This window comes from Eleutherodactylus coqui, chromosome 12 (genome assembly GCF_035609145.1).
Source record: "Eleutherodactylus coqui strain aEleCoq1 chromosome 12, aEleCoq1.hap1, whole genome shotgun sequence".
Classification (NCBI taxonomy): domain Eukaryota; kingdom Metazoa; phylum Chordata; class Amphibia; order Anura; family Eleutherodactylidae; genus Eleutherodactylus; species Eleutherodactylus coqui.
The window spans coordinates 122,285,701-122,308,760 of record NC_089848.1 but is presented as its reverse complement, the minus strand read 5'-3'; the positions used below and the strand labels follow the sequence as shown (position 1 = coordinate 122,308,760).

The 23,060-nt window shown below is 46.6% G+C and overlaps 1 pseudogene; it reads right to left on the bottom strand.

Moving 5' to 3' along the window:
- The window catches only part of LOC136586586 (macrophage mannose receptor 1-like), a 208,211-nt pseudogene that overhangs the window by 28,925 nt on the left and 156,226 nt on the right, over positions 1-23,060 (bottom strand).

Below are 23,060 nucleotides of genomic sequence, written 5' to 3'. Positions count from 1 at the left end.
ATTATAAAGAGGCAGATCCTCGGGAGTTAATCGCTGGATTCCTTCCCCCCCTCCCCTTCTTTCCTCTTTTCCCGACCCTTCTGTCCCCATAGGTTTTGGATTTACATGTCATAGTTTACCAAGTTATTAGCTATGAATCTAACATTTCCAATCTTGGTTTATAATTCTTTCCTGCAAAATGTATTTAGCAAGCCTTATAAAAGCATTGATATTTTCATATTGTAATGTATATAATGTTTAGGATATTGTAAAATTAATAAAAATGTATTGAACGCTAAATTCACCTACTGGATCCCAGGACCCATATCAAAAATAATAAAAAAAAAAAACAAACTCAAATTTTTCCTTATGGCCATGCACCAAATAATCCCAGAGTCATGGAAACACCCTTGCCCACCCTTGACCATATAACTGAAATGGAAGAACTCGTTGCAAATGACGAGAACAAAATCGAAAATTTCTACTCAATCTGGATGGTTGGCTATTCTTTCACAAGTAATCTGAAAACCTGGCTCCAAATAGGCGTTGTACCTACATAGACTTGACCAAATCTAATTATCCAAACTGTTATGTAACACTTGCTGTACTCCTTTGCCGCCACGGACGCCTACTCCTTCCTCTGTCCCTTGTAACCCCCCCTAACCTTTCTACACTTTCCTTCCATTTCTCATCATTCTCACGCTCATCACTTGCCAATGGGGTTTTTCGGTGGGGATATCGGTTATGGCCGCAAGCCCTCCCGTCAGATAGATTATACCTTGAGTCACAGAGGGATATCGTGTAAACCTTTTCACGAAGTTGTGTCGATGAGCGAACTATAGGAATATGTTTATGGTATGTGATTTTAATGTACCCCTGAATCTAATAATGATATTTTGAACAATAAGTTCACCTACTGTGCAACAAGTCAATCAAAGTCATCAGTACATAATGATTTAGGAGCTTCTTAAAAATTCTATTTTTCTATAAAGTGTTTCTAGAACTCACCAAATTGCACACATTTTAAGGAAGCTTTGTGCCAGTAATTGAATGAAGATGATACAAAAAGATAGCAATGGTTACGGAAGGGAATCCAAACATCTGAAGGTTCGTCTGGGCAGCTTCCAGGTGTTTGAGGAGGGTCAGTGGGAGCGACAACTGTAAGACAAAAAGTTAGAAGAGAGGATTAACCCTTTGCAATCTAATTTTAGATTCAGGGTTTCTTAGGGGGCTTTGTCTTTCTGCCATTATACAATGGCGCCATCTGCTGGCGAGACCCAGTATTGCAGTATGTGACATGCCGGAGAGGCCCCCGACAACAGAGCAGCGATTAATATACAGAAAGAATACCCTACCGAACGTCTTCCGACATAGGAGCTGTACAGCCTTCAATCAGAATGTCTGAAGATGTCAGACAGTGGATTGGAAAGGGTTAAGTTTGCTGCATAGTATAAAAACCCACTGACATGGGCGCGACTACGCTCAGCGGTATGGAGCGTACCGTAGTTGTGCCTGAACAAGGGGAAAATAGGTGTTGCCTGATCTTCCCCACACAAAGTATTCACTATGTATACTATAGTGACTTCTTACGATGTGCTATCTGCAACAGGTAATAGAACCAAGGTGGCATTTCTACATCTGCCTGGACCACATGATTGTGCCTTTGACACGGTTGAAAGTCTCTGTCCTATCACTTAACCTTCTGTGGGGTGTGGTTCTGGGTATTAGATGTTCCTACCCCATCAGATGGGTGATGTCTGGTGCCTTAGTGCTATCTCTCCATATTGTGTGTAGGTGCCTGAACTACTTAATGTTGTGGTGTATGATGTGGACTCCTGTCTTCTAAGTACCTTTGTCTACCTGTTAGCTCTACCATCTGCTGTCTATACATCCTTTCCTATATTCCATCTAGGGACAGACTAGGGCCTTGAGGTATGAGATTAGAGATGAGCGAGTATACTCGCTAAGGCACATTACTCGAGCGAGTAGTGCCTTAGCCAAGTATCTCCCCGCTCGTCTCTAAAGATTCGGGGGCCGGCGCAATAGAAATGTAACTCCAAACTTTACAAAGATGTATTGGGAAAATCATCAGCACAGAATTAATAATAATCTTTATTTATATAGCGCCAACGTATTCCGCAGCGCTTATTGTTGACTTATTTAGATCAAAAAGGAAAATGATGCACACGGGTTTTGTGTATATTATTTTGCCTCTGAGTGCTAATTGGGAGATTCAAGAAGCGGTCAATATACCTTCGCTGCACTGTTATGTGAAATGTGATGTGTTCATATACAAAATTTCTAATAAAAGATGATTTAAAAGAAAAAAAGTAAAATGATACGTAAATGTAACTAAATGCGGAGGAATTATGATATTAGATGCCAGGGAAATGAGCAGCTTACCGCTAGTTTGTTTGCAGATGGAAGAATAAGTCTCATTACAAGGCGATGTCTTCCACTGCCCATCAGTATCCACATATACACAGGAGGTGCTTTTCCTCGGCTCCTCAGCGGCCCATTTTGTGTAGCGCACTTTCCAGTTATCAACCCATTTATACGTATTTTCAGTCTGCAACAATTAGAATCATAAATAAAAATGTTATTATTTTAAGAACTAGAAGCTGCAGTATCTGATGATTCTTGTTGATCGCCAGACTGTAATTAGAGACTAGCCCGTTAATGACCAGGCCAGTTTAGACCTTAATGACCAACACATTGTTAGCATTTCTACCTCTCATTAACATGGTGTTTTAGTTTCAATGGTTTTGCTAGATGTTTTATGAATGAGCAGCAAACATTAACCCTTGCTGGTTCAAAGAAGAGAAGCACATACAAACTATACAAATATATGTCATATAGAGCTCTAAAAGCAGAATGTACTCCAGTGATACTATTGCGCATAATATACATAACGTCATTAACATAAAAGAACTCAACTCAATAAAAGAACTGAACGAAAAAAAGAATCCACTGTCAAAGTCCAGTCCATTTATCCAGATATGAATAAAATATGCATAACATTTAAAGCAAATAAGGAAGATAAAATAATACCTCTGCAGCGCCACCTATTGGATGGCAGCATTCCTGCAAATCAATGTATGACTCTTTAACAAGTCTGTAAAACATTGATTGGGAATAGGAAACCAAGCCAGAAAACCATACACAGGCAGCTGTTTCAGGGTGTTTGCCTATCATCAGTGTGCAGTAGGTTTTTGGCTTGGCTGGTGAGAGGCCTGTGATGTGGGTCATTTCACCTTAAGCAGAGCATCCATAAAGTGTGTAAAGACACCTAGGGGTTAGTGGGTCGGGGTGTTGGAATCGTCTCTCCCCAAGGAGAGCACCTAAAAGGGGTGTAGAGACACCTAAGAGGTGAGTGAGGAGACTTACAAGGCCATGCATGCTCCTCTGAGTAACTTATGCAAAAAAGGAAGATAGAATAATACCTCTGCAGCGCCACCTAGGGGATGGCAGCATTCCTTCAAATCAATGTACGACTCTTTAACAAGTCTGTACAAAATGACTGGGAATAGGAATGCTGCCATCCCATAGGTGGCGCTGCAGAGGTATTATTCCATCTACCTTATTTGCATAAATTACTCAGAGGAGCATGCATGGCCTTATAAGGCCTCCTTCCCACGAGCGTGACGGGCTCCGCCGCGTAATATTCCGCAGTGAAGCCCGTCACGGCGCCCCCCAGAGACCCCATACTTACCAGCGGAAGATCGCGTGAAGACGCTTCCCCGCCCACCGCCGTCGCGTCATGTGACACGCCCACCGCGTCACATGACGCGGCCGGCCGTGTCACGTGACACGCCGGCCGCGTCATATGACGCGCCGATCGCGTCATATGACGCGCGGCGGTAGGCGGGGAAGCGTTTTTTCACGCTATCTTCCGCTGGTTGCAGCGGGAGATAGCGTGAACGGACGGCTTCCATTGACTGCAATGGAAGCCGTCAGCGCGTACAGCCCGTCCTCACCCGCAGCAAATAGAGCATGCTGCGGGTGAGGACGGGAGAAATCGCGGTGCGTAATTCCGCGGTGGAATTACGCATCGTGAGCATTGTGCTATTAGGTTCAATAGAACCTAATAGCATGGTGCAACGCAGCGGATTTTTGCTGCGGATTTACGCGGCGTAAATCCGTTCGTGGGAAGGAGGCCTAAGTCTCCTCGCTCACTTCTTAGGTGTCTTCACACCCCTTCTAGGTGCACTCCTTGGGGAGACATAATAACCCCCCTGACCCACTCTCCCCCCTAGGTATCTTCACATACACTTTTTGTGTGCTTTCCTTAGGAGTTAGTTGGTCAGCTCTCAGAACTATTTCTCTAGCCTTTGCCCCCCCCCCCCCCATCCCTCCCTTAGTGCAGAACTCTCTTCACTCTGTAATAAACTCAATCTCTCTCCCTTCTGGCCAAGAAACTTTGCAGTCCCCTTGCTACACAACAGCCTCCTCACAGTCCTTGTCCTCTAGATTGCAGAGGCATACAGAGGTAAAAGGTGCTGGGAATTATAGTCCAGTGAACTTCAGTACAAGAAATGCTGATGCCTGTTGTAGCGAGTCCCTGCTTTGCAACGTTTGTTGTAACAGATTATGTTACTGGAAGTTAGGGGACCGCCACAGCCAATCAGAGGCTGCAACATCACCACTTGCTCTTCTGGCATCAGTTCTCACATCCTGAGCGCCATTACTCCAGGAGTTCAAGAGAGTGACTCTGTTGCTGCTGCTGATAATCAGAGGCTGCAAACACCACGACCATGGCAGGCTGCAGCACAACATTGCAGCAACATGGCACATGCAAGTATTGCTCCTCATCTTCTTCCTCATTAGCAGATGGCTACTAATGTGAAAGAAACACTTTTGGACATGTTGAAAAACACAGAATTTGTAATGCAAATTGACGAGTCAACGATTAGAGAGAATGAAGCATTGCTGCTAGCTTACCTTTGTTTCATTAATTGGAGTGAAGAGGTAGTGGAGGAACTGTTGTTTACCAAAAATTTAACCACTGACACAAAAGGTTTCTCTATATACAAAAGAGTGGAAGAATTTTTTCAAGAAAAAAACATCCCTTTAAAAAACGTACTTGCAAGTGCAAATGACGGAGCTGCATCCATGGTTGGTCGATATAGTGGATTTATAGCACATTTAGATTTTGCTATACCTGACGTAATGCACCTTGTTGCTAAACATTTATGTGAGAGATTGCATGATTCTCTGCGCTCTGTAATTAATGCTGCTAACAAGATAAAAGTGCACTTTGAACGAACGTCTTTTCCACAAGATAATGACAATGAACTTGAACGTCTTCCCCTACACACTGAAGTGAGGTGGCTGTCCAGAGGAAAGTGCTTACGACTTTTCTACAAACGTTTTGACACAGTTGTCGAATTTCTTTGGCTGATTGACCCAGGCCTTTGTAATGCAATCGAACTACGACGTCTTGATGTTGCCTATCTCACAGACATATTTGACAAACTCAACGAGGTCAACAAAAAAGCTACAAGGAGACAAAATGAATGTCATTAAGACTAAAGGTATAATCTCTTCCTTCATTGCCAAAATCACACCAATAACCTGAGTCGATGCGAGATCTGTCAGTTTCCGAGTCTTCAAGAAATTACACGTGAAGATGGAGACAAACTTCAAGATGAAAACTTAGACATTTTTTGCTCACACCTCAAAGAAGCCAAAGAAGACACTAAAACTAGGTTTCATGATCTATGTACCCTTGAAATACCAACGTGGGTACTCAATCCATTTTCAGCAGACGCAGGAGAATTTCATCCCAGATTACAGGAGGAGTTGATCGACTTAAAAAAAACTGATAGTGAAGCCCAAGCACTTTTCCAACAATTTGGCTATGAATGTTTTTGGGTGAAAGTGAAGAATTTCTATCCTATCCTGTGGCAGGAAGTCAAGTTGCTCGTCTTAGCGTTTTCATTTACGTACTTAGTAGAGAGGGGCTTCAGCAGCTCTTGATAAAAGCGAGGAACAAACTTCAGATATGTGTAAGGGGTGACTTGAGACTGCGGTTGACGAAGATAGAACCAGATATCGCAAAATTGGCATCCGCTCATTAGGCTCAAGGCAGCCATTAATTACACAGATTGATTGTGGCAAACATTATTATTAATCAAATGTTATTGTTCCTGCATTTTCATTAGTTTTCGGACCATTAAGGTTTAGGCCTCATTAAGATGAGCGTGTATTTGCACACACATACACATGCACAAAACTGCATGTCCATTGACGTGCTAAAATGTGTGAATTAAGGTCCGTGCCCATTGCTTTCAATGGGGCCGCGCTGCTGCCGGCGGCCCCATTAACAACAATGGGCTGCTGGCAACCCCTGCAGAGATTTTCGGAGAAGGGCTTTAAATATAAGCCTTTCCCTGAAAAATCATCCCTTGCATGTATAAAAAAAAATAAAAAAATATATAGTCACCACTCCGCTGCTGTCGGGTCTCAGATGTGTCTAGCCACTTAGTCTCCCTGCACTGCTCTGAAGCTCTTTCAGCAGGTGGAGATTTAAAATCCATGCCTGCTGAAAGGGCTGTGTCTTATTGGCTGAGCACTCAGCCAATCACAGGCAGCGCTCAGCCATTCACTGAATGACAGCTGAGCGCTGCCTGTGATTGGTCGTAGAGCTCAGCCAATCACAGGCAGCGCTCGGCTATTCATTGAATTCAATGAATGGCCAAGCGCTGCCTGTGATTGGCTGAGCACCTTTGACCAATCCCCACCTTCTAAAAGAGCTTCAGTGCAGTGCAGGGAGACCAAGCGGCAAGACGAGCCTGAGCCCCGACAGCAGGGGAGAGGTAACAGCTGTGACAGGGTATTCTTTACTCCCTGCAGGGAGTCCCCGTGTCACTGGACACTGACAAGGGGACTCAGTTTTCAGTGACAAGGGGACTTCCCTCTGGGAACATTTACACGCACCACGGACCTATGCGGTGCACGCATGTCCTATCTTTTGCAGGTGCACATGTTTGCACGCCTGTAAGACACGGACATGTGAACACATCATAGGGAACCAATGGTACTAATAGACGCGTGGTTTTGTGCGCATATAAACACGCTCATCTGAATGAGCCCTTAAGGCGTATCTTGCATCTTCTTTATATGTTGTACGTTTCTATCAAATGATAATTAAAGATTGTATTATTGTTTGTTTCTAAAGAAAAGAAACATCCTCTGCAATAAAACCTATTATTTGATATTATTTGATCCACAATTAACCTGTTTTTGTATATTTCGCACCTACATTTAGCAGGTACAATGTAGCTGACTAAAACTCTCCTTTGGTAATTCTTAGAGACGTTTTCACAATTGATGCTAATCTGTTAAACACTATCAAACTTTCCAAAACAAAGTATTCAGTATTTTAATTTGTACTTTTAACTTTGTAAGCAAGGTAAACTTTGACTGGAGAAAAACTGGTATAAACTAGTAAGGCTTGGGGGGCGCTGGGCACCATGCCAAAGGGGGCGCTGGGCTAAAAAAGGTTGAGAACCTTGTAAATGGGACAACCCTACTGTCATGGTCTGTGGACCGCGACTGGGTTGTGGTGCAGCGGCTGAGTCACATAAATGGGCTAGCTGCGTTGCTCTGACTATTTAAGGTTTATGTTTCTGGGGCCAGTCCCTACTTTTGGTGTTCTCCTGGTTGTTTGTAAATTTCCCCTTTGTATTCCCCTATCACTTATGTGCATAAGGGTGTTGCCCTGATGTTGTGGAGTCTTGTCTGACCAATGACATCACATTGTCATCACAATGACATCACAAGTCAGCTCCTGGATCTGGGAGTTGCTGATTAATACCTCAGCTCTGGTGGGGTGAGGTTTTCCTCACGTTCATCCCAGGAGTTGCGCATTTAGTGTCCAGATTGAATGTGCTAATTTACAGACCAAGTCACTTTCTGGTATACACATCTATCTGTTGTAGGCCAGCCCCACTTACAATTCATTGCATGTAGGAACTATCACTACCACCGGTTTAGACTATCCCAAAGTCAGGAGGATGACTTTACCATGGTCCCCTTGGATCATTGTCCTGATACCCCACTGGTTTGGAGACATAGCACGGTCCCTCTCCCTCTTTGGTGGCACGTAGTCTCTGGTCTCTCTGCACAGTGATCTTTGCCTTCTCCCCGCAGCCCCTCTCACATACAGGGGTTCCAATTCCTGCTGCTTTTCCTCTCTGGCAGCAACAGCTCCTCTGCAGACTATTTATTGCATGTCTTTCTGATGGTGCTCCCATAGCATCTACTACTCACTGTCACTGTCCCTTGTGATCTCCTGTTATGTAGCTCAAATTGCCCCCTTATACATCAGGGCATTATTCCACTAGAATGTTTCCAGTGAGCATGATGGGTCCTTTCCCCCTCTTTCTTCATTGTAGGACCTTCCAAGATCAATGTGATACCCCAACAGCCTATCAAAGCACAATACATAGGAGGCAATTTCTTGCAGCGGTTTTTCAAACTGGCCACTAGATGTCACTACAACCCCAGATTTCCAATCTTCATAGCAACTTAATGCTTTACAGAAGTGCCTTAGGGGTGAGTCCCTTAAATCCATCCCTGTATCAGCGCTCCATACCCTCAAGCTAGATGCTGGTGTTATATCAGATTGCGATAAGTAATGAGTGGACTTTGCTGAGACGTGGTGTTCTGCTTCTTAAAGGTTAATAAGAGAAGATGCACTGAGAGAATTTTGCCGTTTTTCTTAGCATGCTAAAGTGCCCCAACGGTTCCTAGAAGCCTGCCATCTGCAGCAACTGCATCCAAAAAGTTGGACTGTGTTTATGCTATTGCCACAGCCATTTTATATTGTATATCTTCTGCAGATAGTTAGGTAAGGTGACCAGACGTCCCGATTTAGGCGGGACAGTCCCGCTTTGGGACCCTGTGTCCTGCTTTCCAGCAGAATCCTAGTGGGACAGCTATTTATCCCGCTTTTGGGACATTTGTCCCACTTTCAGGACATCTGCTCACCAAGAAGATGATTACCAGAAGGGGTGCTGCAGCTCCTCAGGTGGTAATCACTTTGCAGTGCCGCGGCTAGATGCACACACTACTTAGTTCCGCAGTAGATGGGGTCAGCGGAGGAGGCGCTGCTGTGGGTGCACACACTTCCACCCGCATCAGAACTGTGAAGAGGAACGGCAGTGCTTGCAAGACCAGGAGGAGGGTAAGTATGTGGGTTTCAAGGGGGTTCTATTAGTACTAGAGCTACTATGTGGGTCACTATTACTACTGGGGTCGATATAGGGGACACTATTAGTAATAGTGTTCCCTATATCAGCCCCAGTATTAATAGTATTACCACTGAAGCCACTGTGGGGGTCACTATTACTACTAGTTTCACTGTGTGGGTCACTATTACTACTGAGCCTACTGTGGGGGACACTAGTATTACTAGGAACGATATAGGGGACATTATTACTACTGGGGTCACTATAGATGACACTATTACTACTGAGGCCACTCTGCACATGGCAGCATACATCAACATATGGGATGTTTACACGTTGCTGCAAAATGTCCACTGCAGAAATTTCAGCTGCAATTTTGCAGCATTTCTGCATCTAAAAAACTGCATCCTGTTCTGTTGGTGCGGATTTGGACTGAAAATCAGCCGCGTACCCACAGCCGATATCACACTATGCAGCGCTCCCCCTCACGTCCTCCGTAGGCTTCATGCTGTCAGCACTCCGAGCTTCCAGTTCCTTGCGGCCTGGTCAGGTGCGGCCACTACAGGTTGCTGGGAACTGGAAGCCGGGGAGCACTGACAGTGGGAAGCCTACGGAGGAGGTGAGCGCCGCATAGTGTGAAATCACCTGCGGGCACGCGGATGATTTCCACTCAAGATCCGCACATTGGTACAGATTGTGACTGTTTTTTGGATGCAGAAATGCTGCAGAATTTACACCCTGTCTTTTTTTGATACGGCCCTGTCCATTTTATAACAATGGAGGTAAAATTATGCATTGTGATAAGCCCCGCCTCTGACCACACCCCTCTGTCCTGCTTTGACCTTTCAGAAACTCTGGTCACCTTAAGTTATGAGATGTGTGTCCGCCATCAACTAGAGGTAGAGACGTGTGCGATCTGCACCCCCTGTGGATCACCTCCATACATGTTGATAAATTGTTTCACAGCTGTTTATGATGGGAAAGTACAAAGACTGAGAGACACTGCGACAGGACCTTCATATTGGATTGGCAAAGAAATCTGGAGTCCAATCAAAGGGGAAATTAATCATTCTGTAGTCATGGACCACTGGCGATTAAAGGGATTTTCCTGTACATTCTAAAAAACAATACAGGATTAAAATGAAGAGAAATTGAATACATATCTATCCCAGCGCCTCCCCATCCAGCAATGCCTCCCCGGTGCCCACCATATAGAACCTGGAAGAAGTGACAGGCAGTCACGTGTTATATATGGTGCATGTGATCGCACAGCCAGTCGCAGGCTTCAGTGGTGATCCTTCCATGGCTCTGAAGCCTGTGATTGGCTGAGCAGTCACATGCACAATTAACAGCATTGAACCACCCACCGCTGCTCCCTGGTTCCGTGTGGCGGGCATCGGGACTGCAGCGATGGACAGATAAGTGAGTATTCAATTCAATTTCTTTCATTTTAAGCCTATAGAATTTTTTATGTCCTGGAAAACCCCTTTATTGTGTAGGATTGGAGATTCCTCCTTGCTGTAAAGCCGGAGACTACTCTAAAATCAAGAGCTTGTTAGTGGCAGCTCGTTCTTAGAGGAGGAGTGCAGGTGAAGTGCTCTGCTCCATCTATTACAGGGATGATAAAAGATGTCACAACTACCGTGGCTTGCTAATCATTCAACTTTCATTTTCCTTCCTCTCATATGCAGGAAATTTTGGGGCCACGCAAAAAGTGCTGTATGAAAAATCTGCACCTCATGCTAGCATGGCTGAATTATGAAGACAGTTTATACCTATCTTCAATGACCTAATGTAGGATTTCGTATTGCTGCATTTGGCTTGTTTCCCATTTATTAGGTAGAGACTGATATACGTCACAGTACGGCCGCAGTTTAGAGCAGGCGGCCACTTCTGCTGGGATGATTTTATTAAAATATATATCAATAATAAAATTCTTCTCACCTCGTTCCCGCTGTAGAGGCCGATCCAAAAAGGCTCCTTATGTTTAGCCAAGTGAAGTCTTAGAAAAGATGCGGTGAACTCGTCTAAGATGCTGACTAGCTGTGCGTCATCCGTCCGACACGCCTGATGGGCATCGTCCCAGCTCCTCTTGGTGTTATCAAACTTGTAGCTGGCATCTCCATATTTATAGTAGTTACGGGCAGGAGGAGTGGTGGGAAGAACCGTCAGACTTGGGTCTAAAGCAAGGTAATGCAAACAAACAAGTTAGCGGAGACAAGAACGTATTAGATTATAGTTTATAGATCCTCAAAATATAAAAAGTTACTGATAAGGCAGGAGGCACGTGTGGCTAGTTGGCTACTGACATTTTTTGTGCAGCTCTGGACTTCCTAAATTGCATGGCAAACAAGGGTGCAGGATTCATTGAGACATTCTTGTACCCTTATCAACGCAATTCCCGTGATAGAAGAGATCCATCATAGATCCCTTGGAGATGGAACAGGATTTTAGAGGTGAACAACTGGCTGCATCGATGGTGTCATCAGAAAAAGTTTTGGATTTCTAGATCATGGAGTGAATTACCTATATGATGGACTCCTTGCTAGAGATGGGCTGCATCTTACAAAGACAGGAAAGCATATATTTGGTGGGCGCCTTGTGTCACTCATTAGGAGAGCATTAAACTAGAGCAATATGGGAAGGGAAGTGAAAGGCAGAAATATACAGCTAATTAATACATTTGAGAACCTCGCTATTAGAAGTGGAAAGAAAGAACAAAGAAAAAAATTCAGAAGGAACTTAGAAGAGCAAGAGACCCCGATCACAAACTAAAAAGTTTTTATACAAATGTGCAGAGCATGGGAAACAAACAAGGGGAATTGGAGCTCCGAACACAGGAAGAGAAATATGATGTCATCGGCATCACGGAAACTTGGTGTGATGATACACATGATTGGAATACAAGGCTTGAAGGATACAATGTATTTATAAGAAACAGACCTAATAAAAGGGGAGGAGGTGTTGTGTTGTATGTTAGGGAAGCATTCATCTCCACAGAGATCCAAGCTTCAGAGCTGGGAGTTCTGTAGAAACTGTTTGGGTAAGAATATAAGGAGTGAACAACAGAAAGGACACCATTGTAGGCATTTACTATAGGCCGCCTGGACAAGCAGAAGATATGGAGGAACTCTTTCTACATCAGATGGCCAAGCTCTCAAAGAAGCCCAACATAGTGATCATGGGAGATTTTACCCATCCAGACATTTGTTGGGAATCTCTCTCAGATAAAAGTAATGGATCCAACAAATTCTTATCCGCTCTTGTGACAACTTTATCTTCCAAATAAGTAGAAGCTAAAACAAGGGGATCGGCTATTTTGGACCTAATTCTTAACGCCCATTTAGACGGTATGAATGCCAGGCAAACGATGCCCAACACTCTTCCTGGCACAAACTCACTCTTGCGCTGCTGCACGGGAGCTAGTATCGCTGTCTCACAGCGGGGCGGCTGGAGGGGATCTCTCTCCTCGCTCTCCCCCACCCCTCTCTATTCACTTATCATAGTGACCGTTCAATACTGAACAGCTGCTATTTACACTGAACGCTCATCATTTATGGTGCATGAACGATGAGCGATCAGTGTAAATAGCAGCCGTTTAGTATTCAATGGCCGCTATGTTAAGTAAATGGAGAGGGGCGGGGGATGAGCGAGGAGTAAAATCTCCTGGAGCCTCCCCAGAAGGTTGGGAAATATTGCGAAATGAGATTCTCAAAGCACAATAGTTAACAATCCCTAAAAGAAGGAAAATAGGAATATTAAAAAAAAATTGCTGTGCATTTACCTTATTCCTTGGATCTCCATTGCGATATCGGGTGTTGTTCCTGACGCTCTCTAAATTCTATACATAAGGATTAAGAAAATCTATTCACCTTTGGGATTTTCTTACGTGTGACGGTCAGCCTGGCACTTTGGGCTTGGCAGCTAACACCAGGTAATTCCATTTTTAGATATTTATATATTAATCTATCTCTAGTTTTATTACCGCCCTTGTACTCATTACAAAGCGCTGCCCCTAAACTTTGTTTTTAGAACGCCTAAAAGAAGGAAGAATGGGAAGCCTTGAAAGAAAATAGGATGGACGAACGCAGAACTTAAATACATGCCAAAAAGGAAGAAAGACATGTTTATCAAATGGAAAGAGAGAGGAATATCTAAAGAAGAATATAATGTGGTCTGCAGAAACTGTAGGGCAAGTGTCAGAAAAGCTAATAGTGAATTGAGGCCTGCCAGAGAGGTCAATAGCATTTTAAAAGGATTTTGAGGGTATGTCAAAACCAAAAGAAAAGTCAAAGACGCTATTGGATGCTTACAAGATGAAAATGGTGAATTGGTTAAAAATTATGTTGAGAAGGTCGAACTTTTAAATTCCGATTTTGTATTTGTTTTCTCTCAGAAAGTAGATGTAACATCAACTGATCTTCCCTGTGCGGGGAGGGGGGAGAGGGAAGCGATTCCGGCAGGGGGAGACATGTGTGCACTTGTCATGGGTATGGGTGTCGTACGCAGTGCCAGCAGTGGACAGGATTGAAGCACAGCCACAAGACTACAGTGGGTCTGGCTGATCGGGGCAATGGGAGCCCACAAGGCACTCTGGGGACGGACAGATGTGTAAGCGCACATGTAGTTCAGCAGAAACCTGAGTAAGCACAGGTGCCGGGGGTAATTCAGCAGAAGTATGTGCGAGTTTGTCAGGGGGATGGCCAGTACATCTCTCTCTGGGGAGGTGTGCAGCCAATCAATAGATCTGCCCATTACCTGGGTGTACCTTATAACTCAGCGTGCCCAACCCATGTCTCCACCCTTACATCCAGTGGAGACATATTGCAGGCTTGCATAGTGGGAAACAACTAACAGAATGACATTTAACAAGGAGAAATGCAAAATCGTACATCTGGGCAAGAAAAATTAAATAAGCACATACAGAATGGGAGAAATTAAGCTGAGCAGCACATGTGAAAAAGACTTGGGTCAATTCCAGTGGTTCTGAGCCTGCAAGAAAGATTGCCCTGCCAAGAGAGAGAGCTGCCAAAAGAGTAAGGAGTCGGCTTGGGGAGCCATGAATGACATGCCCTGGAGAATCTGTGTCAGATGGACAGTGACACAAGTAAGGAGGCAGCCCGGTGTTTGAGAAGAGCAGCTCCATAAAATGCCAGAACTGATGTCACAGAGAGAATGAAACTGCAGGGACTACAGCTAGAGAGACCGCTACAAAGGATTCATATCATCCTGCAGCTGTGTAAATCGATATAACCCCAAAAGATGTTCAAAGACGCATCACCTACATTATAGCACCAAACATGGAGATATGTAAGTGAGGTGGGTCCTCAAGAAAAGGCCAGGAAAGTGCAACGCAGAATTCCTTTGGTTGGCAGAAATCCTCGAAATTTCTTCTAATAGCTTTAATAGAGACAGCTGTCTTCTTTGCCAAGCGTTGGATGCAGGTAAACTCCCTTGCTTTTTTTCAGCTCCCATAGGAGTTTATGAGAGCTTTCAGCATTTTTTGGCAAAAGACAGGTCAAGATCTATTTTTTCACACAATGAGAAAAATTGGTAACTGCAAATGGTCGCCAATGTTCTTTTTGATCGGTCATGTGAATAAATTAGAGATGAGCGAGCACCAAAATGCTCGAGTGCTCGTTACTCGAGTCGAACTCTCAGTGATGCTCGAGAGTTCGTTTCGAGTAACGAACCCCATTGAAGTCAATGGGCGACTCGAGCATTTTTGTATATCGCCGATGCTCGCTAAGGTTTTCATTTGTGAAAACCTGGGAAATTCAAGAAAGTGATGGGAACGACACAGAAACGGATAGGGCAGACGAGGGGCTACATGTTGGGCTGCATCTCAAGTTCACAGGTCCCACTATTAAGCCACAATAGTGGCGAGAGTGAGACCCCCCCCCCCCGCACTGTCAGTGTAAAGATCGTTCTCCTCTGTCACAGCTGTAACAGCTGTGGCAGAGAAGAACGATGTTAGCCCATTGAATTCAATAGAGCCGGCAATACAGCAGGTTCCACTGAAAGCAATGGGCTGCCGAGGATCGCAGGATGAATTGTCGGGAAGGGCTTAAATATATAAGCCCTTCCCTGCAATTCATCCAGAAATGTGTAAAAATAAAAAAGATATATATACTCACCTGGTCCCGGCAGACGGAGTTCAGCGCGAATCAGAGGCAGCTCATTCAGCAGGCGGGGATTTTAAATCCCCGGCTGCTGAATACTACTCACAGCTGTTCAGAGCAGTTCAGGAGGACTGCCACTGGCCGCGCTGAACTCCGTCTGCCGGGACCAGGTGAGTGTATATATATATATATATATATATATATATATATATATATATATATATATATTATTATTTATTTTTTTTTTTACACATTTCTGGTTGAATTGCAGGGAAGGGCTTATATATTTAAGCCCTTCCCGACAATTCGTCCCGCGATCGCCGGCAGCCCATTGCTTTCAATGGAGCCGGCTGTATTGCCGCTCCAATGAATTCAATGGTCAGTGCTCGTTTAATCGAGACGAGTACCGCGTGGTGCTCGTCTCGAGTAACGAGCATCTCGAGCACCCTAATACTCGAACGAGCATCAAGCTCGGACGAGTATGCTCGCTCATCTCTAGAATAAATGCATTGGAATCCAATGCTACACATGGTCGAGATTTTTGGCCGACGTATTTAGGCAGCTAAACAGCCATGTAAAACCGTTTGTGTAAATGAGGCCTAAAGCGTGCTCTTTGTTACAGTCAGTTAGATTGTCTAACATTTCTGAATATCGGCACATTGCTTATCTATCAACAGAAGCTTCTACAGCAACTTCATCTCCAAGTTTATTTGTTAAAATAAAAAAATATATATTTTCATAAGCCGGTGTCAGCGCTGTATCTTGATTCCTGTCTCTCCTACTCCTACAGCTTTTTTTTAATAGCATTTGTCTTGTAGGATAAAATGTGTGTTTAATTTATTGTGCAGGTCATTATGGAGGTGGCAATACCAAGGAAAAGGTTTTTTCTACCATTTTTTTTTAATATATATTTGTGTATGTTTTTAATGTATTTTTTTAATGTCCATGCAGGGGACTTGAACCTGTGATCCTATGTGATTGCTCAACATAATACACTGCAGTACTTATTTGGTGACCATTTCTAGAAGGTAGGAGCCAATGGCTCATAGGTAATTTGCTTTTTTGATTGGAGCACTGCTTTATTTTATGGTCTCTGGCTGAAGGGGAACTGCTAGAGATTGCAGAGGCTACAATCACATCCAGGCGCCACTGATTATAGCAACTGCATAAAAGTAATTATTCCATCAAGTCTTAACGTACCCTGATATTTCTGGCAGATGTATCCTTTGTTCAGACTACAATCCTCCGTAATCCAGGTACCGGCATCCCACATACTTCCAATGTGCAAAGCCACGCAGTCAGTATCCTTAAAAAGATTAAATACAGAAAACGGCACATTTTATGTCTATCAAATGAATTCAAAGACTTCAGACCGGATTAGCTCTGAACAGTTACATTAACATGTGCCTGCAATACCATGCCAAGCCACTAAAGTATGCACAGAGCTGTTTACTTTGTACATAACACAGACATGTAGGCCACACCATTTCTCACTTTTTGTTTCTGTAATTCATCTAAAATGAAAAAGGAAGCAATTTAGCAAAAAGTCTTAATTAAAAACGTCCTAGAATTTTGTTTCTGCAGCTCCCTTATAAACCACTAACAAATGTGTGATTTGCATTTTAGAGGGCTTTCAGAAGAAAAACTGGTTGCAACAGTAAATGTCTTGTAAGTTTAAACTGTTTCACTGTCCTCCAGGTGTCCCCCACTCACTGCCCCAGTAAAATGAGTCTAATTAAGGGAAGGGATTTGTATAGCACCAACTCAGGTAATTTTTGTTTACTACCCCCTCCAGCAAGCTGGGTACTCATTTTACTGAAGGATGGAAAGCTGAGTCAACCTTGAGCCGGCTACCTGAACCATGAAGGCAGAGGTGTAACTTGAAGCTTCTGGGCCCCCATGCAAAACCTGTAACAGGGCCCCCAAGTATAATGCTTTATTCATAGTACTGGGCTCCCTATATGGAGAACTGAAGCCTTATAGGCCCCCTAAGGCTCCTGGGCCCGGGTGCAACTGCATCCTCTAGAGTTACGCCCCTGCATGCAGGGATTGAATCCACAACCTTCAGGTCGTGAGTGACAGCGTAGGACTGCATTCTGCTGCCTTAACACTTTGCACCACACGGGGCCCATATAACATATAAACACTAGAGATGAGCGAACACCAAAATGCTCGGGTGCTCGTTATTCGGAACGAACTTCCCGTGATGCTCGAGGGTTCGTTTCGAACAACGAACCCCATTGAAGTCAATGGGCGACCAGAACATTTTTGTATTTCGCCGATGCTCGCTAAGGTTTTCATGTGTGAAAATCTGGGCAATTCAGGAAAGTGATGGGAATGACACAGCAACGGATAGGGCAGGCGAGGGGCTACGTGTTGGGCTGCATCTCAAGTTCACAGGTCCCACTATTAAGCCACAATAGCGGCAAGAGTGGGCCCCCCCCCCCTCCCAACAACTTTTACTTCTGAAAAGCCCTCATTAGCATGGCATACCTTTGCTAAGCACCACACTAGCTACAAAAAAGCACAATCACTGCCTGCATGACACTCCGCTGCCACTTCTCCTGGGTTACATGCTGCCCAACCGCCCCCCCTCCCCCCCACAGCGCACACCAAAGTGTCCCTGCGCAGCCTTCAGCTGCCCTCATGCCACGCCACACTCATGTCTATTTAGAATTGCGTCTGCCATGACGAGGGACCGCAGGCACACACTGCAGAGGTTGGCACGGCTAGGCAGCGACCCTCTTTAAAAGTGGCGGAGCGATAGCCCACAATGCTGTACAGAAGCAATGAGAAATAGAATCCTGTGCCACCGCCATCAGGAGCTGCACACGTGGGCATAGCAATGGGGAACCTATGTGCCACACACTATTCATTCTGTCAAGGTGTCTGCATGCCCCAGTCAGACCGGGCTTTTTAATTCATAGACACAGGCAGGTACAACTCCCTATTGTGAAGTCCCTGTCGACCCACAGCATGGGTGGCTCCCTGGAACCCACCGGCGGTACACAGAAATATCCCATTGCATTGCCCAACACAGCTGAGGTAGTAATGTCGTGCTTAATGCAGGTGGGCTTCGGCCCACACTGCATGCCCCAGTCTGACTGGGGTTCTTTATAAGTGTACAGATGTAGTAAAAACTCCGTGTGCACCTACAGCATGGGTGGGTGCCAGGAAGCCACCGGCGGTACATAGAAATATCCCATTGCATTGCCCAACACAGCTGAGGTAGTAATGTTGTGCTTAACCCTTTCCAATCCAATTTGTATATGGTTTTCCTAGGGGCCTTACTCTTTTTCTGCTGTTATACAACGGCGCTATATGCTGGCTAAAGCCAGTACTGCATGAGCTGACACGTAGGATAGGCTCCGACAGCAGAGAGGCTGGCAATATACAGTAAGAGAACCCCGACGGACGTCTACCAACAACGGAGCTGTACAGCCTTAAACCCTAATGTCTTCACAGGTCACACAGTGGACTGGAAAGGGTTAATGCAGGTGGGTTTCGGCCCACACTGCATGCCCCAGTCAGACTGGGGTTCTTTACAAGTGGACACATGTAGGTTAAACTCCCTGTGGACCCACTGCCTGGGTGGGTGCCAGGAAGCCACCGGCGGTACATAGAAATATCCCATTGCATTGCCCAACACAGCTGAGGTAGTAATGTCGTGCTTAATGCAGGTGGGCTTCGGCCCACACTGCATGGCCCAGTCAGACTGGGGTTCTTTAGAAGTGTACAGATGTATTAAAAACTCCGTGTGCACCTACAGCATGGGTGGCTCCCTGGAACCCACCGGCGGTACATAAAAATATCCCATTGCATTGCCCAACACAGCTGAGGTAACGTCAGCTGTAATGCAGGTGGGCTAAAAATTAATTTGATTACACTGTAGGCGAGGGCCCACAAAAACTGCTGTATCAACAGTACTAATGTACATCCCAAAAATTGGCCATGGCCAGCCAAGAGGGCAGGTGAAACCCATTAATCGCTTTGGTTAATGTGGCTTAAGTGGTAACTAGGCCTGGAGGCAGCCCAGTTTAACGAAAAATTGGTTCAAGTTAAAGTTCCAACGCTTTTAAGCGCATTGAAACTTATAAAAATTGTTCTGAAAAATTATTTGAGTGAGCCTTGTGGCCCTAAGAAAAATTGCCCGTTCAGCGTGATTACGTGAGGTTTCAGGAGGAGGAGCAGGAGGAGGAGGAGGAGGAATATTAGACACAGATTGATGAAGCAGAAATGTCCCCGTTTTGGATGGTGAGAGAGAACGTAGCTTCCATCCGCGGGTGCAGCCTACGTATTGGTTACGTATCGCTGCTGTCCGCTGGTGGAGAACAGAAGTCTGGGGAAATCCAGCCTTTGTTCATCTTGATGAGTGTTAGCCTGTCGGCACTGTCGGTTGACAAGCGGCTACGCTTATCTGTGATGATTCCCCCAGCTGCACTAAACACCCTCTCTGACAAGACGCTAGCCGCAGGACAAGCAAGCACCTCCAGGGCATACAGCGCGAGTTCAGGCCACGTGTCCAGCTTCGACACCCAGTAGTTGTAGGGGGCAGAGGCATCACCGAGGATGGTCGTGCGATCCGCTACGTACTCCCTCACCATCCTTTTACAGTGCTCCCGCCGACTCAGCCGTGACTGGGGAGCGGTGACATAGTCTTGGTGGGGAGCCATAAAGCTGGCCAGGCCCTTAAAGACTGTTGCACTGCCTGGGATGTACATGCTGCTCGATCTACGCACATCCCCTGCTACCTTGCCCTCGGTACTGCGCCTTCTGCCACTAGCGCTGTCGGCTGGGAATTTTACCATCAGCTTGTCCGCAAGGGTCCTGTGGTATAGCAACACTCTCGAACCCCTTTCCTCTTCGGGAATCAGAGTGGGCAGGTTCTCCTTATACCGTGGATCGAGCAGTGTGTACACCCAGTAATCCGTAGTGGCCAGAATGCGTGCAACGCGAGGGTCACGAGAAAGGCATCCTAACATGAAGTCAGCCATGTGTGCCAGGGTACCTGTACGCAACACATGGCTGTCTTCACTAGGAAGATCACTTTCAGGATCCTCCTCCTCCTCCTCAGGCCATACACGCTGAAAGGATGACAGGCAATCAGCCGGTGTACCGTCAGCAGCGGCCCAAGCTGTCTCTTCCCCCTCCTCCTCATCCTCCTCATGCTCCTCCTCCTCCTCCTGTACGCGCTGAGAAATAGACAGGAGGGTGCCCTGACTATCCAGCGGCATACTGTCTTCCCCCGCCCCCGTTTCCGAGCGCAAAGCAGCTGCCTTTATGGTTTGCAGGGAATTTCTCAAGATGCATAGCAGAGGAATGGTGACGCTAATGATTGTAGCATCGCCGCTCACCACCTGGGTAGACTCCTCAAAATTACCAAGGACATGGCAGATGTCTGCCAACCAGGCCCACTCTTCTGAAAGGAATTGAGGAGGCTGACTCCCACTGCGCCGCCCATGTTGGAGTTGGTATTCGACTATAGCTCTACGTTGTTCATAGAGCCTGGCCAACATGTGGAGCGTAGAGTTCCACCGTGTGGGCACGTCGCACAGCAGTCGGTGCACTGGCAGCTTAAAGTGATGTTGCAGGGTGCGCAGGGTGGCAGCGTCCGTGTGGGACTTGCGGAAATGTGCGCAGAGCCGGCGCGCCTTTACGAGCAGGTCTGACAAGCGTGGGTAGCTTTTCAGAAACCGCTGAACCACCAAATTAAAGACGTGGGCCAGGCATGGCACGTGCGTGAGGCTGCCAAGCTGCAGAGCCGCCACCAGGTTACGCCCGTTGTCACACACGACCATGCCCGGTTGGAGGCTCAGCAGCGCAAGCCAGCGGTCGGTCTGCTGTGTCAGACCCTGCAGCAGTTCGTGGGCCGTGTGCCTCTTATCGCCTAAGCTGAGTAGTTTCAGCACGGCCTGCTGACGCTTGCCCACCGCTGTGCTGCCACACCGCGCGACACCGACTGCTGGCGACATGCTGCTGCTAACACATCTTGATTGCGAGACAGAGGAGGAGGAGGAGGAGGAGGGTGCTTTAGTGGAGGAAGCATACACCTCCGCAGATACCAGCACCGAGCTGGGGCCCGCAATTCTGGGGGTGGGTAGGACGTGAGCGGTCCCAGGCTCTGACTCTGTCCCAGCCTCCACTAAATTCACCCAATGTGCTGTCAGGGAGATGTAGTGGCCCTGCCCGCCTGTGCTTGTCCACGTGTCCGTAGTTAAGTGGACCGTGGCAGTAACCGCGTTGGTGAGGGCGCGCACAATGTTGCGGGAGACGTGGTCGTGCAGGGCTGGGACGGCACATCGGGAAAAGTAGTGGCGACTGGGAACTGAGTAGCGCGGGGCCGCCGCCTCCATGATACTTTTGAAGGACTCAGTTTCCACAACCCTATACGGCAGCATCTCAAGGCTGATGAATTTTGCTATGCGGACGGTTAACGTTTGAGCGTGCGGGTGCGTGGCGGCGTACTTGCGCTTGCGCTCGAACACTTGCGCAAGCGACGGCTGAACGGTGCGCTGAACTACACTGCTGGATGGGGCCGAGGACAGCGGAGATGAGGGTGTGGGTGCAGGCCATGAGGCGGTAGTGCCTGTGTCCTGAGAGGGGGGTTGCATCTCAGTGGCAGGTTGGGGCACAGGGGGAGAGGCAGGGGTGCAAACCGGAGGCGGTGAACGGCCTTCGTCCCACCTTGTGGGGTGCTTGGCCATCATATGTCTGCGCATGGTGGTGGTGGTGAGGCTGTTGGTGTTGGCTCCCCGGCTGAGCTTTGCGCAACAAAGGTTGCACACCACTGTTCGTCGGTCGTCAGGCGTCTCTGTGAAAAACTGCCAGACCTTAGAGCACCTCGGCCTCTGCAGGGTGGCATGGCGCGAGGGGGCGCTTTGGGAAACACTTGGTGGATTATTCGGTCTGGCCCTGCCTCTACCCCTGGCCCTGGCCACCGCACTGCCTCTTGCAACCTGCCCTGCTGATGCCCTTGACTCCCCCTCTGAAGACCTGTCCTCCTGAGTAAGCGTTGCACACCAGGTGGGGTCAGTCACCTCATCGTCCTGCTGCTCTTCCTCCGAATCCTCTGTGCGCTGCTCCCTCGGACTTACTGCCCTTACTACTACCTCACTGCAAGACAACTGTGTCTGATCGTCAGGCTGGGAGGAAGGAGGAGCAGCAGACAGAGGATTCGGATTTGCAGCAGTGGACGGCGCAGAACTGCGTGTTGACGATAGGTTGCTCGAAGCACTTTCTGCCATCCAGGACAGGACCTGCTCACACTGCTCATTTTCTAATAACCGTCTCCCGCGTGGACCCATTAATTGGGCGATGAATGTGGGGACGCCAGAAACGTGCCTCTCTCCTAATCGCGCAGTAGTCGGCTGCGACACACCGGGTCAGGAGCTCGGCCTGTGCCCACACCCTGACTTGGCCCTCCGCGTCCTCGGCCGCGTCCACGTCCTCTAGGCCTACCCCTACCCCTCAGCATGCTGTATTACCAGTGATTTGATTTCACAGGCAGGAAATAAATTGGCGCAAGACTGCAGGCCAAATATAATTTTTTCCCTTTTTGGAAAACGAAAGGCCCCACTGCCTCTAGTGAATGAATAATCTAAGTTTAATAACTGTGCTGTGTCCCTGCTAATGTGTCACAGAACGTGAGGGTAGCAGAGTTATTATAACTCTGGCAGAGCAGGTATTTTTTTTCCCAATTAAGGAAAGCAAATGGCGAAGCCAGCAGTAAAGCGTAGCTGGGTGCGTATGATTTAGCAATGTTTTT